This window comes from Lontra canadensis, unplaced genomic scaffold (genome assembly GCF_010015895.1).
Source record: "Lontra canadensis isolate GAN:19392208 unplaced genomic scaffold, GSC_riverotter_1.0 scaffold27, whole genome shotgun sequence".
Taxonomy (NCBI): domain Eukaryota; kingdom Metazoa; phylum Chordata; class Mammalia; order Carnivora; family Mustelidae; genus Lontra; species Lontra canadensis.
The window spans coordinates 7,675,499-7,690,197 of record NW_022631021.1 but is presented as its reverse complement, the minus strand read 5'-3'; the positions used below and the strand labels follow the sequence as shown (position 1 = coordinate 7,690,197).

General features: G+C 35.5%; 1 protein-coding gene across 4 annotated transcripts in view; it reads left to right on the top strand.

The window, feature by feature from the left end:
• ADGRB3 (adhesion G protein-coupled receptor B3) overlaps window positions 1–14,699 on the top strand; it is a 721,557-nt gene that overhangs the window by 190,758 nt on the left and 516,100 nt on the right. The gene's annotated exons all lie outside the window — the stretch shown is intronic.

The window sequence follows — 14,699 nt, the reverse complement described above, 5'->3', positions numbered from 1 at the left end:
GTATGATGTTATCTCTGGGTTTTTCATATAAGGCCTTTAGTATGTTGAGGTCTGTTCTCTCTAAACCTACCTTGAGAGTTCTTATTATGAATGGGTATTGTACTTTATCCAGTGCTTCTGCCCTTGCTGATATGATCATGTGGTTTTAGCCTTTCTCTTATTAATGTGACGTATCACATTGCTTGATCTGTGACTATTGAAGCACCCTTATGTACCTGGTACAATCCAACTTGATTGAGGTGAATGATTTTTTAAATTTAATTTTAATTTAAAAAAACTTTTTAAGAGGAAGAGAGAGGGGTGGAGAGGGGCAGAGGAAGAAGAAGAGGGAGAATCTTAAGTAGGTTCCACACCCAGCATGGAGCCTGACAGGGGGCTCAGTCTCACAACCCTGAGATCATGACCTGAGCCAAAATTAAGAGTAGTGCAATGCCTGATGTTCACCAGAACCTGTTGTTTCATCGGTGTCTCCTAATGTGGACTGCGTGTGCCCTACTATTGTAGCTGAGCCTCATTTGCTTTCAGTTCATTTGGCTGCGATGGGCCACTCTGCCTGTTGAGGGCTGGGTTTGGTCCCTGATTTGTAAGGGGGCCAGTCTGGGACTGCATGGGTTTGTATTTGAGTGGTGTTAACAGTCAGACCAGATGCCTATTCACTGGGCTGCTGGGGCTGCAGTTAATTGGTGGTTATTTTCCCCCTTCCCAGGGCAGGCATCACTTTGGTGTGATTCTTGCAGGATAAGACTGGGCAGGAGCAAATATAGAAGAACTCTGGCCAAGTGGGGCGTGTTGAGTGGGGTGGATCCACAGAAGAACACAGGGGTGAGATGCACCATGCTAGCAAGGTAGCTGCAGAGTGTTTGTGCTGGTTTCCACAAGTGTCTAGCTATCTAGGCAGCATTGGGTGTGGGGAGGTGAGAATGGCACCTATCAGCTCTTTTGTTCTTGGAGAACTCTCCTAAAGATCCCTACTCAGCACATGCTCTGAGATTAGTAAATTAATCTCCTTCATGTATATCCTAGGTTCTTTTCAAACTGCTGCTTCCGTGCTATATCTAAGAGAGGTTGCTTGTTACACTTTCCCTTTGAGGGCCAGGACTTAGTTTCCTATGACTCGCTCAGCTCCCCAAGAGCTAAGTTGGCTGATTTTTTAAAGTACTTGGAGTTAAGTCCCTTTGGTTGTGAAAACGAACAAAGCAAAGCTCCACTAATTTTCAAAGCCAAATGTTATGGGGACTTGTCTCCCCAGTGCAGGTCCCCCATGTCTGTGGTGCCTGGTATGATGTCTGCTGCTCTTCTTTCTCTGCCTGTGGTACCCTCCTATTTATACTTAGTTTTGCTGGGAGCTTGGTGTATGACTGCATCTTTGCCCTTCCTACCCTTACAGATGTGGCCTCCTCTCTGTGATTATTTGTGGAAAGCCTGTTCTGCCAGTCTTTGGGTCATTTTCTGGATTGGTTGCTCTGGTGTGGCTCTTATCTAAGTGTGTCCATGGGACAAGGTGAGCTTAGGATCCTCCCACTCTGTCATCTTCTCCAGCAATCCTAGGTAGGATTTTAATGTAACAATGGTGCATTTAAATCCAGCTCATTTGTTAAAAACTATTTATGCTTCTATAAACATGAATAAAGTATCATGCTGATTTTGATTGCTTTTATTTTAAAGTCTTTATCATTATAGTCTCAGTGAACACATTTACCTTTTTTCCTTTTGTTTTATAATTATTTTACTAGACACTTCACCTTTTCAACTAAACTCTTAATTTATCTAGTGAGAAGACTCATATCTGACTCATTGTTGAATTTCTCATATTGCTTTGCTTCCAGACCCAGAGTATAAAATTAGAGATATAGTAAAATATCTTCTCAACGTATCAGATTGACAAAAATGATATACCATATATCTGGTTTGCTGAGATTAATTTGGGTACTACATCGATGATAACAGCTCACACTGTGTTTTATAGTTCTTCAAATTATCTGGTTTAATGTAATTTTCTCATTATGTCATTAACTGATTATTAGATTGGGTATAGTATGATACTAATACGATTTACCGAAGGTTTGAATTTTATGTGGGACTTTTCGCTATCTTTCTCAGAGCCACAAATTCACTCTTAACCTTGGACACATTTGCAACTATGCAATACTGGTTAAAAATAAAGGGGCAGTAGGTGGACAAAAGTGGGAAAATCATTACAAATCCATTTCTACACCTGGAAAATGAGTTCAAAGAACATTATCTATTCTCTCTGGATCCATAATATGTTTGTTCTTAAGGGACAGCACATTTTCTTTGCCCTGCCCTAAGATCTGAATCTCCTGTATTGATGATCCTTGATATTGACCTGTTGGGTTCCACCCACAGTGTACCTTGCTATGTGCTGTTACCAGCAGAATGCTCAGAAATACAGTCAGCCCACACTTAAGGAATATACGCCTATCTGAGGAGGATTTATAAAAGACATGTTTATTTCTAAGGCTCATGATTTTAAACCAAAATAGCCATCTCCATTCTGTATAGGAAAGAACATATGTAGGCAATTTAAAAATCCAAGATACCCTACTGTTTCTTGATTCAGTTTTATATTTGTAACTGTTTATGCTGAATTATTTCAAGAAAATTATTTTAGAAATGAAAGAAATTACTAGACAGGATGCAAAATTTTTTCATTAAAAATAAATTTTTATGTAGTATGTTTAAAAGAAACTAAGAAAAATAGTGGGTATGGGAGAGAATCTTGAAAATATTATAGTTATTCACTTTATGCTATTACTTAGATACTGTAAAGTCCTTTCAGTGTCAAAGGAGCACAGTATATCAAGTCATTCAGTTTGTGGCTTTGGTCAAGTCTAAAAGTTTGAAATCTAATTGTTGAAATGAAGTATTATTACATTGTATTTTCAAGTAGTTAAAAGAAAACAAATCTGTATTTTAACTAGATAAATATTCTGAACTTTTAGGATGAAAATTACTTATTTAAAAACATTTTTTAGAGAGGGTGGAGGAGAGAGAGAAATTTAAGCAGGCTCCATGCCCAGTGTGTGAGCCCATCAATTTTTAAATTGACGTGGGGCTCAGTCTGACAACCCTGAGATCATGACATGAGCCAAAATCAAGAGTCAGATGCTTAACTAATTGAGCCACCCAGGCTCCCTAGGATAAAAAAAGTATTTTTAAGCTTGAATCCTCATCACCTTTCTATTTTCCTGAAATCAGTATATAAATTAGCTAAATATTGTTTAACTTACTAAAGCAATAGAAATTCATTAATATTGTGAATTTATTTAAAATAGATAACTTTATCAACATTTAGTCTTCTAAAAGCAATTTAGAAATTACAAATGATTATGATTTAACTCCAGTATTACTGGAAAAAAACATATTCATTACCCCCACCCAAATTAAAGCACATATTTTTCTGGAATTAGAAAAGATAAAAAAAGAAAAAAGAAAATGTCAGTTTGTTTGATAGGATAACCAAGTCAAGAGGAGAATCTTTTTCTTTTTTTAAGAAGGTAAGCTCTATGCAGACAAGATCTTCTTTCCACTTTGATCCCTGCAATATCCTTAGCACCAATAATAGTGCTTTTATATACAAATATTTGATATGAATTCTTAAATGAATGAAAAATGAATGTGATAGTCTAGAAATCAGCTTCTATTTATAAATCAACATAATTATGCTGTACAAAGAAAAGAAGAACATGTAAAGTCAGACTACAGAATAAACTCTTTTGCGCAACTTCGGTCAATATTCTAGTCTATACAATACCCAAAGCCATATGCTGTTACAATAGTATCTTGAGGTCCTCAGTGTTCTGCTCTCTTTAATTCTTAATATGTAGATGTCAAAAGTTGGTCCAAACAAAGTATGTGTGGATGAGCACAACGTTAATAACAAAGTCATATATATAGATATATCTCTATCTAGTTGAGCTGAATTCAGAGTTATAGAACAAAGCAACTTTAAAAAACAACTACTTAGTGTGAAAAACCAGGAATCCGGGTGATTGCAGCCAAGCTGAAATTCTTCAGGAGAACACTTCAACCCGATATTTCTGTAGTCTTTTATAACCCCAGTTAGGTTTGCTGAATTTATTCATGGATGTTCCATCTGTTCAGTGCAGGGTGAGTCTAGAGGAATATGTTTATGGGTGGCCTCTAAGTCCAGTCTGATGAGTCACTAAAGCAAGAAAGTACTAAGATCGTGCCCAAATTGAGCAGGGTATGTGAAATACTGTTTATAAAATAAAGTTCAAGTCTTTATTTTGAAAATCTGTGTCAGACCTTGAGCCTTTAAGTTTTGGACAAATCGGACATAAATATCTTTTCTCAAACTAAAAATTACTACTTAGTTAAATTGAAAATATATGAGCTGAGAAAACCAAAATCTAGGTCATTTAAAAACTATCAAACTTATTTATTTATGTAATCTCAACCCTTAAAATATTTGACATACCCTATTAGAGAAGAATAGTAAGAGAAAGTTTAAAAAATATTGTCATTTCCTAAACAAAAATATGGGCAGTAATCTCGTGGACATTGGCCTTAACACTACTTTCCTGGATATGTCTCCTCAGACAAGGAAACAAACTAAAAATAAACTACTGGCATCACACCAAAATAAAATACTTTTGTGTAGCAAAGGAAACCATCAACAAAATGAAAAGGGCACCTACTGAATGGAAGAAGATACTTGCAAATGATAAATCCGATAGGACTTAATATCCAAAATATATAAAAACGTCTACAACTCAACACCAAAAACACAAATAATCTGATTTAAAAATGGGCAGAGGACCTGAACAGACATTTTTCCAAAGAAGACATACAAATGGCGGATGCATGAAAAATATACTCAGTATCACTAATCACCAGGGAAATGCAAATCAAAACCACAATGAGATACCACCTCACGCCAGTCAGAATGACTACTATCATAAAGACAAGAAGTGGGGCACAAGGGTGGCTCAGTCGGTTGGGTATTTGACTTAAGTCAGAACTTGGGGTCCTGAGATTGAGCCCTGCATAGGGCTCCGTGCTCAGCAGGGAATCCGTTTCCCCTCTCCTTCTGCCCCTCCACCCTTTCATGTTGTCTCTCAAATAAATAAATAAAATCTTTTTAAAAAAGACAAAAAATAAGTATTGTCAAGGGAAAAAGGAACACTTGTACATATTTGTTGGGTATGCAAATTGGTGCAACCATTATGGGAAATAGTATGGAAGTTCCTGAAAAATTTAAAATAGAAATATTGTATGATCCAGCAATTTCACTGGTGTGTGTTTACCTAAAGAAAGCAAAACATTAATTTGAAAAGATATGTGCACTACTATGCTTATTGCAGCATTATTTATTGTAGCCAAGATATGGAAACAACCAAAGTATTCATGGATAGATGAGTAGATAAAGCCATAAAAGCAGAATGAGATTTTGCCATCTGTGACAACATGAATAGACATTAAGTGAAATAAACCAGACAAACACCATATCATTTCATTTGTATGTGGAATCCAAAAAACAAAGTAAGCAAACAAACAAAAGTAGAAACAAACTCACAAATACAGAGAACAGACTGGTAGTTGCCTCGGGGGAGAGTGGTAGAAGGTGGATGAAATTGTTGAAGGAATTGAGTACACATGTCTAGTTATAAAATAAATAAGTTATGGGGATGAAAAGTATAGCACATAGTGCCCACAATACTGTAATAACGTGGTGACAGATGGTAAGTATACTTATCTTGGTGAGCATTGCATAATGTATAGCATTGTCTAATCATTCTGCTCTACACTTGAAATTAATATAACATTGTATGTCCACTGCAGTTCAATAATAATTTTTTTTTTAGTCTGTTAACATCTGAACACTAGACTCTGACCTTATACAGTGGGACTCCAAGATGTTTGGTGTTAGTCTGCTAAAATAAGGAGATATTATTTGAAACAACTTTTGTGTATTCATGTACTGCTTTCTGATGCATAGGCCTTGCCAAGCTGCACATCACGCACCAACACAATTTTCCTCATTCAGCTTGATTTTACATTATTGACACATTGAAGAAGTTGATCTTCTGTGATTTAAAGTGACCAATCTTTCTATAGAGTTTATATTTAAACAAAATCTGTACAAATTATATGTGGTGCTTCCTTACTCTTATTTTTTAAGAAGTGTGTCCTATTGTTCTTTTTCATTATCTTAGAAAAATAACTATCCTAAATGTAAGTGAAAATAGTCTAGATGAATTATTAAGGAACCAAACTGCATCCAAAACCCATATAAATATGAGGAATGATCCTATTATCTTTTTTTTTTCTTTTTCATTTTTACTCTGGCTTTTCCAGCTCAAATTTCATCTCTTGTTCATGTATTAAAGAAGTCACAACTTCTGCAATTTCTTAGATTTCAAGGACTGCTTATAGTTTCTTGTCTGTTTACAACACAATTTTTCTTCTATTGATTTTTTTTATCTGCCTTTATTTTTCATGGCATTTTCTCTTTGTGTGTGTGTCTTTTTCTTTTTTCTTTAATTTTTGTTTTGTTTTGGTTTGGTTTGGTTTTAGTTAAAATCTGTATTATTCCTGAATACTGCTCATCATTCAGTGGAGGTTATCTTTTTGCTAGCCCAGCAATTTTGTACATGTAATGTAGAGAGATAAGCTGGTGGGGTATTAGTTGATCAGTTCTGGGATGGACCTTCTTAGCCCTCTGCCCTTCAAGGAGACCACCTCTGCTCTTGGCTAGTGAGTTCACTGGGCTAACAGTGACTTATGCATTGCATTTCACTGTTCCTGGGCATTCCATGTTACTTTTCTCTAATACTCCAAAAACACAGCTGCCTAGGTGACAAATCAAAACTCAAGTTGTATTGGAGAGTCCAAGAACATATATTTTCTCATCTGGCTCTATGTTCCCTGTGGCCCTTTAATGAGAGCCTCACCTCTCCAAACACCTCAGTTTTGTCTTTCTAGACAAGGGACACTGGCTTGGCCCTGAGCAGTTAAATGCTGCCTAAGAGCCGGAGTAGGTGAGTTCACTTTTTTTTTTTTTTTCCTTCTCTGGACCAGGTCCAATTTTCACTAGTTTTGGTAGGCTGTCTTCCTAGATCATAGTTCAAGATTGTGGCCATTTTCTAGTTTCACCCAAGATGTGTATTTCCTTCCTGTTTTTGTATTCTTGTTGGTTAGTTTCAGAAAAAAAGAATCAGGCTGGGACAGCCTCAGTATCTGTTTAAGATACTTCAGTATCTTAAACTAGAAATTTCAACATTTAAATATGGTCAGTGTCCTTTGAAATTCTGATGAACTTTTTGCTGCAGATACTGATAGTTGCTTAATCTACCATGGAAAAATGATTTTTCCCAGTTTGTTGTGAACAGCAATGCAAATTTCTTACCTTAGCTTTATGTACCTTAAGAGTCCAATGTCTGAGGAGTACATGTGAGAAGTGAAGGTAACAGAAGCCATACATGGAAATATGGTGCACATGGGTTCAAACTTCATTTTTGTTGGATCATGAATTCAGGGTATTAGAAGTCCTTAGGTCTTCAAAAAGGTCACCTCCCTTTTGAGGATCCTAATTTAGAGAAATTGAATGACTGTTTAGCGTTCCCCTTCTGTAATTCTCCACTCATTAATCTAGCTACTGACCTTCCCCACCAGCTCTTTCCTAGTCAAACCTTTTGATGGAAAGAAATGCATTACTTCATAGAATCATATATACCTTATACACCAAAACCCAGGAACTGGATGAAAAATACTTTTCTCTGTAACTTGCTGGCTATTTTCCTGGGCCACAAGAATTAAATAAGCGTTTTGATTCATAAGGCTCATCTTTTTGACACTTACTATACCATGAGATGGGTATGTATATGAGAATAAATAAAGATGTTGGTAATTCAAACTTAACAATAAGCACAAAAATAAGTAAAAGTAATAGTGGATACATTTTTACATTACATTTACATTATCGAATAATAAATTTGTTTTGTAATTGGCATTAACTAAAATGTTATTTTCCCAACTATTCAAATATTCTTATAAAAATATGATAAAGTTAATGTGTAATTTGTATGGCATGAGGTAGATTAATGCAATAATTTCTGTAAAGTGTGTATCCTGTAAGTAAAAATGGGTTATTGGTAAAAAGCATTGTTTGCTCTTTTTGAAGACTTCAAATATGATGGAAACATATTATGGAGGGATAGCTTATAGCCCTAGCCCGAGAAATAGATATGGGCTTAAAGGTCGCCTTTCCAAGATGGGATTATAGTCTTCTCATTTGAAAAATCGGTTTGGTGACCTGGGGGTCTGTTTCCTGGCTTGTAAAGGCCAAGTTTACCTCATGTGGATTTATCATTTAGAAAGCTACCTATATGTTTAGACTACCACTCACTCTCTCCAAAGAGAATACTGCTGTCTGAGGATTTAACCAGATTTAAAACCTATTTGTAGTAGCAACTGCAGAACAGTAGCTCAGACTGAGCTGTAGGAGAGCAAATCAAAATTAACTTCCATGGCTATTCTGATAATCATTGCCTTGATTCTGGATCTTAAATTTTCAATATCTAAGTTTCACTTTCACGTGAAAAATACAGTCCTAGGGGAAAAGCAGTGTTCAGAAAGAAAAAAATAAAATGTATAGGGAAATACCAGACTGGAAAATGATAGGTAAGGGATGCCAGGAACTCTACAGTTGTTACTAAGATACCAAAATCTGGTTTTAGAAACCAGTCAGTAGATGCTTGCTGTAAAAAGGGATCTACAGAACCATCATGTATTATCAGGCTCATTTCCCAAAGTCTCCTTAAAACCAAAGAATTAGCATTGGCTCTGTCCATGACAGTTTCCTTTTAGAACAGATCAGAAGGACATCCTAATTGATTAGATGTGCCTGCTCTAACCCTGGACTCCTCTCCCTTTGTGGCTCATCTATTAACCACAACATTTGCAGAAATAGAACTCTTCGGGGCATATCAGTAATTTGCCTCACTTTCTTAACACCATGTTAGAGGAAACAAGCAATAACTAAAACAAGCTTCTGTTCCTGAGCTGAACTGGCTTTGTTCCATTTCTCCTTTTCTCTCTCCTTATTCCACAATTACTTTTTTTTCCAAAGAGTACCAATTTAGAGTGGATGTAACAGTAAACAATAATATATTTATTTTATTTGGTTAACTGTTTTGTTAGTGAAATTAATTTAAAAAAATTAAAATTACTACAGAAATGAGATAATGGAAAGAACATTGGTTTAAGTAGGACTCAGGATCCTAAGTTTAGAGTTCTAGATCTGTTACTTACATACCCATCTGGTTTATGTGAGTGACTTTACTTCTCCATGACTGGTATGTTGATTTGCAAAGTGAATATGCTATTTTAACTAATTCAAACAGTTGTTTTACCAATTATCTCATGTCTGTGTGTGTTTATTTTTTCACCCTGCTTTATTCCAAAATCTGATTAAAGTGGCATACAAAGGCATATAAAATATAAACAGATAATTGAAACAAAATTAAGTTAAAGCAAAAACTGGACAAAACATGAGGCTAACTTGGCTTTCAGTTCCTAGAAGTCAACACAAGAAGAAAAACTGAAACGGGTACATGATCTGAAATTCGCCCTGTCCCCTTTGCTCTGAGTAGTCATGAACAGAATGGTTCAGATTTGAAACATGGTTTTCATTTGCTTGCTATTATAGAAATCCAAGTATCACTTCTGTCATTTTCTTTTAGGAATTTCAACACCATCTAGCTTCTCACAAAGTTAGGTAAAGTTGTTTTATCTTGCTGTCCTGCTCTAGTGTCATAGCACATTTTAATCGAAGTTTATCTGAAACCATGAACTTCAGAATGTATAGCTTCTTATATGATGACTTGATTATGTAGAATGTCAAAAGGCAGCACCCTTCTAAAAGGTCAATTTTACCATTCCAGTGTGAACATCCCTTACTGTCCTGGGGAATGTTTGCGCTGTCATTCTTACAAGTATTCAGGAATAAGAATTTCTGTTGAACTAACTTTAGATAGACACTACCTTCTAGGGAGAAAGTTCCAATCTCCTCTTGGTGGTTTGGACATACTCTATTCATAGCTTTACAGTCCTTCTCCCCACTGGCCACTGTTAAAGAATATGAATTCAAAAGGTGTAACTAAAGTTAGGAACTTGAATTATACATCTGAGAAACCAAGTCAAAAGAAGTTATCACCATAAAATATTTTTTAACAATGTGAGAGATTTGCTAAAATTTATTAACCATATTGCAAAATTAAGTAACATATCATTAAATAAAAATGAGAAAAAAACGTTTATAAATTGAAGGGATTTGAACATTTAAAAAAATATAAAGAACAATGGAGTGATAACTATTAAAAACAACATCTAAAAGAGAAGTGTTAAACAAAATTCAACTGAATAAACTTGAAAGATCGTACTGGTTTTATTCAGTGATTCAGTAAACTGGGTAGCATCCCATCCAGCACATAGAAAGTTGTTCCACAGAAAACTGTACAAATGGGAGATTTAATTGGCAAAAGAGGACAGGGACCAGGAAAGAGCAGATGATCTCATCTTTATTTGGTGGCAGCAGGGGTCTGTATCTGCAGGATAGATTACCCCACCAGTGCTAAACAGGAAATTCCAGATTTACAGTTTAAGATTACAGTCCTGTGAAGGGTTGAAACTGCATTCAGGTTGGGTATTAAGTCTGGGTTTGCAGATAATAGAGTTTAGCACAAATGACTCAATTTGGGGGCTGTTGCCTCTCGCTTTTTTTTTTTTTTTAACAGAAGAGTAAAAGCATAAATCTTCTATGTTAGATATTCAGCGCAAGGCTCTCTTCACTTTTACCTTGCACTTTGGTAAATACTATATAAAGAAAAGACATTTTATTATTCCAATTAACAACAGCAACAATAAAAACTTTCTTCTAAAAAGCAGAGGGAAAAATGCTGATCTTCACCCCTAAGAAATATTAACTAGGAAGACAGGTGGAAATTCAAGTTTTAAATGTGTTCAATTAAAATTAGCTTTACCTATGCATATGTTGACTTTTGGGAGTAAAGTTTTATTTTTATAAAAATGAACAGTATAGTGGTTATTGTTTTGAATTGATCTAAGAAACTAGCTGCCAAATACTTTTATTTTTAAAAGGGTCTTTTCTTTCTCAGGTTCATGAGATTTTTCCACCATGTTTTTTGTAATTTTACTAAAATCTGTTTAGGGTTTTTTGCATGTTTTACTAAATCTCAATTTCAAAATCAATAGGGAAAAGAAATATTCTGAATGAGGAACAAAATAATGTAAGCCATGTTTTTGTTTGTTTTACTAAAACTGGTTTCACCTTAAAAGTTATTATTCTCTCAATGATCAATCCTCTCAAAATTTAATAAAACTTATCCATTTCATATATACTAACATTAAAACCTTCTCCTGAGATGGTATTAGAATCTTGTGAATTGTCCATTGACTTTTGAAATCTGACAATTCAAAGACTAACCCAATTTTTGTTGTACCTTCTTAGCAATGAAAAAGATCACGCATGCATTTTGCTAGAGGAAGACAGATTGATCTCCAAGGTTGATTAATTTTCTTAAAAAAATGTTAATGTACACTCAGGCTTGTGGTGAGTGAAACGTTTGAGCTGTTTTTCAGGAAGGTTTGGAAAGGAATTAATATTTGCTTTGATCTTGAATCATGGTTCTTGAATCATGAAAAAGGGCTATGGGTAAACATCAATGTACTTAAATCTTTCCCAGTGGGAATACTTCATGATATATTTTTATTAACATCATTTTAAAATCTGTATCTGGGGATTTTGCAGGAAAGTCCAAAGAATGACCAGAATGCAGAGACTGACATCTACATTAAAAAGACTGAATGAAAACTAAAATGATCTCTTACTTCAGAAAGGAAATATCAAGGGATGAACAGCCAAACTGTATACACATAAGTGTTAAGCATACAAATTACCCAAATCAAACCTGTGAATAATCTTCATTTAGCATTCAGCTCTTAAAAATTGGAATATTAAGCTTTTTATACACATTTGATTCCGGTTTTTTCTAAGACTTTATTTATTTATTTGACACAGAGAGAGAGCGATCACAAGTAGGCAGAGAAGCAGCGGGGGTGTGGGGGAAGCAGACTCCCTGCTGAGCGGAGAGCCCAATGCAGGGCTTGATCCCAGGACCCTGAGATCATAACCTGAGCTGAAGGCAGAGGCTTAACCCACTAAGCCACCCAGGCACTCTGATTCCAGTTTTAAAGAAGAAATATTTCATTATTTTTAGCAAAATCTTATGTTTAAAGAATACAAGCAATACTGAGAATTAAAGATGAAAGATGAAATTTTGCCAGTCTAAAATGATCATCTTTAACATTAGCTGAACACCAGCCCATAAAACTCTCAATTTCCTTCTGTCTGCACAGAAACACAACTAGAAATTTGAATGTATGGGTGGGTAGATGGATGGATACATACATGGAAACAGTTTATAATATGGGAAACATAGTATAGATGTATTAATTAAAAACCAACTTAGGTAATATTTATTTGAATTTTCAGAAGAAAAATTAATGACATGAAATGAAGAAAATTGATGTCAAGTAAATGATTATTCAATATAATATAGTACTTCTTAAAGTTTGCTGCTTGGGTTAAAGGGTGGGGGGGATCGGAGAGAAGGGAGGTAAGGAGAGAAAAGGTAAAGGAGAAGAGGACAGATTAGGATTGAGAAGAAATTATAAACTTTTTTTTTTTAAGATAGGGTCATTTCTCAACACTGCCCCTTTCAGTTTTAATTCCATTGACTCCCTGTTTGAAAAAAGGCTTCATTAGCACTCTCATATCTTTTCATTTTATTTTATTTATTTTTTTTAAGATTTTATTTATTCATTTGACAGAGAGAGATCACAAGTAGGCAGGCTGAGAGAGAAGCAGGCTCCCTGCTGAGCAGAGAGCCCGATGTGGCGTTCAATCCCAAAACCCTGAGATCATTATCTGAGCCAAAGACAGAGGCTTAATAACCCACTGAGCCACCCAGTTGCCCCACATCTTTTCATTTTAGTAAGGTATATTATTATTCTTACATAACATGTAAGAATAACTAGTAACTAGTTTCAGTGGGCCTCACCGGTTCTTTTTCCCATGGGTTCTCAATTCCTCTGTATGTATTTTCATTTATCTCTTAATTGTGGGAATTAATCATTTACTTGTTTCTGTTTGTTTGTTTCTGTTTTATTTTCTCAAGAAGGGCTTCTGGGCATTGCAATATCTTAATTTGTTCCTGTTTGAGAATACCTACTTAGTGCCTTTACACATAAGTAACATCTTGACAGGTCATGGAGCTCTTGGGTTACACTGTTGTTATCCTAGAACATTAGAGACATTGGTGTATTAATTACAAAGCACTGAATGCTGGAAATATCTGATGGTAGCCTCATGTTTTCCATCCTATTAAGTGATTTTGTTGTTGTTGTTGTTGTTGTTGTTGTTGAGAGGAAGGATAAGGGAGTCCAAAGAGTCAGTAGGTTGACTAGACTATGTCTTGGCATTGACTGTTCTGTACTAAATTTATTTGAAATACAGTGTGTTCTTCAATGTTTAGTTTCAGGCTTGGGGTTGTTGTTGTTGTTTTTCTTTTTTTTTTAATTTGCAGGAATTATATTATACATTTAAAATGTATCTTCTCTTGCATTTGTTGGTCTCTGTACTTCACAGATATACATTATCTTTATGCTGGATTCCCTTTGTCTTGCTTCTGTATTTGTTTTGTTCTAATCACTTTATTCACTTACATTAAAAAAAATCCACATTTACTATATAAACCTTAATGTTTCCTCAATGTCCTTATTCAATTTTTAGTCAAATCAATTTTGTTTCTGCTGTTTCTTAATTATGTATGGTTAAGTAATGGTGGAATTTTTATCCTCCATGTGTTCCTCCTTTCCTCCGTCCTCCCTTCCTCCTTCCCCTCCTTTCTTTCCTTTTCTTATCTCCTTCCTTCCTTCTTTTTTTTTCCTTTCTTTTTTTTTTTTTTTTAAGATTTTATTTATTTATTTGACAGACAGAGATCACAGGGAGGCAGAGAGGCAGGCAGAGAGAGAGGAAGGGAAGCAGTCTCTCTGCTGAGCTGAGAGCCCGATGCAGTGCTCAATCCCAGGACCCTGAGATCATGACCTGAGCCGAAGGCAGAGGCTTTAACCCACTGAGCCACCCAGGTGCCCCTCTTTTTTCTTTCTTTCCAGTGTAGGTGACACAAGATCTTTGATGACACCACACATTATATTGTGCTCACCACAAGTGTAGTTTCAACTGTTGGGTCACTATACAGCACTGTTAGAACTTCATCGATTATATTCCCTGTGCTGCACCTTTTATTCCTGTGACTTATTCATTCTGTAACTGGAAGCCTCTATCTCCTACTCTCCTTCACCCATTTTGCCCATTCCTTCCCCTCTGGCAACCAACAGTTTGTTCTCTGTATTTATGTCTGATTGTGCTTTCTGATAATCTGCTTTATTGTGTGTTTTTTTAGATTCCTCATATGAGTGAAATCACATGGTATTTGTCTTTCTCAGTCTGACATTTCACTTAGCATAATACCTCCTAGGACAATCAAGAATACCTGACAAGGCTATCATTCAGATTTGAAGAAGAGCTAAAGAATTTCGCAGACAAAAATTAAAGGAGTTTATCACCACTT